We start from the raw sequence: 3,093 nt of genomic DNA, 5'->3' as shown, positions 1-3,093 counted from the left end.
CTTTTAATTTTCTGAGGAAAGTTCATACTGTTTTCCACAGTGGCTGCACCAGTCTGCATTGCAACCAAGAGGGAACTCAAGTTCCCTTTTTTCACAACGTCTCCAATGCTTGTCTCTTGGTTTATGATGGCCATTTTCAATGGTGTGAAGTGGTATCTTATTGTGGTTTTAATTTGCATCTGTCTCATGGCAAGTGGTGCTGAGCATCTTTTCATATATCCTTGGGCTTTCTGTATGTTCTCCTTGGAGAAGTGTCTGTTCAATTCTTTTGCCCATTTAAAAAAATTTTTGTCTTCCTGGAGTGGAATCATGTGAGTTTGTTATGTATTTTGGAGATTAAACCTTGTCTGAGGTATCATTGGCAAATATGTTTTCCCATGTAGTTTGTTCTCTTTTCATTTTAATGCTGTTTTCCTTAGCCATGCAGAGGCCTTTTAATTTGATGATGTCCCATTTATTTATTCCATTTATGTTTTTTGCTTAAGGGGGTATATCAGTGAAGATGTTGCTGCATGGAATGTCTGAGATTTTTGTGAAAATATTTTCCTATAGGACTTCAATGGTGTCACAACTTATATTTAAGTCTTTTATCCACCTTGAATTACCTTTTGTGTATGTTGTAAGTTGGTGATTGAGTTTCATTTTTTTGCATGTTTCTGTTCAGATCTCCAAACACCATTTGTTGAAGAGACTCTTTTTACTCCATTTTATGCTTCTTCTCCCTTTGTAAAGTATTAATTGATGAAAAAGACTTGGGTTTATTTCTAGGCTGTCTGTTCTGTTCCATTGGTCCATGTGTCTGTTCTTATGTCATTACCAAGTAGTTTTAATTACAATGGCATTGTAATACAGTTTGATATCAGGTATTGTGATCCATCCTGCTTTTTCTTTTTCAAAATTGCTGCAGGTTTTTGGGACCATTTATGTTTCCATATAAATTTCTGAAATGTTTATTCAATGTCTGTGAAATATGTCATTGGGTCTTTAATATTATAATCATTTAACAAACAAACATTTTTGTTTATCTTTTCAAAGAACCAGATCCTAGATTTATTGATCCTTAGAATTGTGCTTTTATTCTCTATGTCATTTAATTCTGCTCTCATCTTGGTTATTTCCCTTCTTGATCTGAGCTCTCTTTGTTTTTGTGCAAATTATTGTAGGCATAGAGTTAGGTATTTTTAATTTGAAATGTTTCTATCTTTTTTAGGTAGGCCTGTATTGCTAAATGAACTTCGCTCTCAGGACTGCCTTGACTGTGACCCATAAATTTTGGCTTGTCATGAGTTCATTTTCATTTATTTCCAGAAACTCTTTGATTTTATCCATAATTTCATTCTTGACACATTCATTGTTTAATAGCATGCCATTTCTCCATGATTTTGAGTGTTTTGCATTTTTTCCCTTGAGGATGGTTGCTAGTTTTAATCCCTTGTGGTTGGAGAAAATGCTAGATATGATTTCAATGTTCTTGAATTTGTTGAGGCTCGTTTTGTGTCCTATCATGTGGTCTATCTTTGAAAATGTTCTGCATGCATTTTAAAAGAATGTGTATTTTGCTTCTTTTGGATGAAAGGCTCTCTCTATATATATCAGTTAAGTCCATTTCATCTACAGCATTGTTCCATGCCACAATATCTTTGTTGATTTTTTTTCTAAAATCTGTTCATTTTTGACAGTGGGGTGTTAAAATACACTACTATAATTGTGCTGCTGTCAATATCTTTCTTGAAGTCCTCCAACATTTTCTTGATATATTTGGGTGTTCCTATGTTGGGTGCATATATATTTACAATGTTTATGTCTTGGTGGAATCTTCCCTTGAGTGTTATGAAGAGATCTTCTGGGTCTATTTTTATGTTTGTTTGGGGTTTTTTTGTAGTCTGTTTTGTCTGATATTCATATTACTACCCCAGATTTTTTCCTGTCCATTTACTTGGAATGTTTGTTTCCAGCTGCTCGCTTTTACTCTGTGTAGGTCTTTTGTCCTGACATGGGTCTCTTGTAGGCAGCATATGTGTGGATCATGCTATCTTATCCATTCAGCTCTTCTTTTGAGTGGGGGATTTAATTCATTTATATATAAGGTTATTATTAATAGGTACTTATTCATTACCATTTTTTGTATCTGTGTTTTCCTCTCTCTCACTGCAGTATATTTTTTTAGTCTTTGGGGGGGTTCTTATTTGGCCTTCCATTTTTTAAAAAGATTTTACTTATTTATTTATTTTTAGAGAGGAAGGGAAGGAGAGAAGGAGAGAAATATCAATGTATGGTTACCTCTTATTCATCCCCTGCTGGGAACTGGCCTGCAACCCAGGCATGTTCCCTGACTGGGAATCGAACTATGATCGTGTGGTTTGCAGGCCCATGCTCAATCTGCTGAGCTACACCAGCAAGGGCTGGCCTTCCAGTTTTAAAAATAATATGGAATGCTTCATGAATTTGCATGTCATACTTCGCAGGGATTATGCTAATCTTCTCTGTATCATTCCAATTTTAGTATATGTGCTGTAGAAGGGAGCACAGCCACTGAATTCTAAAGTAAGGACACCTGTGTGTCTAGTAGATTTACCTGAAGAAATATGGATAATGCATTGGGAAGGCATGGACTAACTTCAGATAAATCACTGGAGAAGCTGGGTTCAATAACACTTGTCTGTGGTGCTAAAAACAAGCATGTGTAGTGGACATATTAAGGCAGAGTAAGTTGTAAACTGAAAAGGCTTTTTCCATTACATAGATTTTAAAAACAACACTAACTTGAAGGTCTCCTATCATCCACTCATATTAATTCATTTATTTTATTCCAATATTTTCTTGATAGGTTTATCGTATATAGATGTATCCATAAAATGTAATACTTAGTGTTATATAATATGAAACATTGTATAAGTGGAATCATTCTTTGCTGCCATTTTTTTTTTACCAAACACTATGTTCCTGAGACTTAGTCACAGTTTTTATGTAGCTGTTAATCCTCCATTGACACTGATGCAAACTTTGTCCTTTTACTGGAGATACCACATTTTAGTTTTTTACTTCCTTCTTGAGAAAATTTTAGTTGCTTCCTATTTTAATGTTTGTGTGTGC

At 34.6% G+C, this 3,093-nt stretch overlaps 1 non-coding gene across 1 annotated transcript; it reads right to left on the bottom strand.

Annotated features, from left to right (window-relative positions):
• Positions 1–2,421: 2,421 nt before the first annotated feature.
• LOC119055832 (U6 spliceosomal RNA) lies at positions 2,422–2,527 on the bottom strand. The gene has a single exon (XR_005083756.2). It is a non-coding gene; the product is annotated as a U6 spliceosomal RNA (small nuclear RNA).
• Positions 2,528–3,093: the final 566 nt, after the last annotated feature.

Source organism: Artibeus jamaicensis, unplaced genomic scaffold (assembly GCF_021234435.1).
Source record: "Artibeus jamaicensis isolate MK-2021 breed Jamaican fruit bat unplaced genomic scaffold, CSHL_Jam_final contig_320, whole genome shotgun sequence".
Classification (NCBI taxonomy): domain Eukaryota; kingdom Metazoa; phylum Chordata; class Mammalia; order Chiroptera; family Phyllostomidae; genus Artibeus; species Artibeus jamaicensis.
The sequence above is the reverse complement of the archived record's forward strand: the minus strand, read 5'-3'. Positions and strand labels throughout refer to the sequence as shown.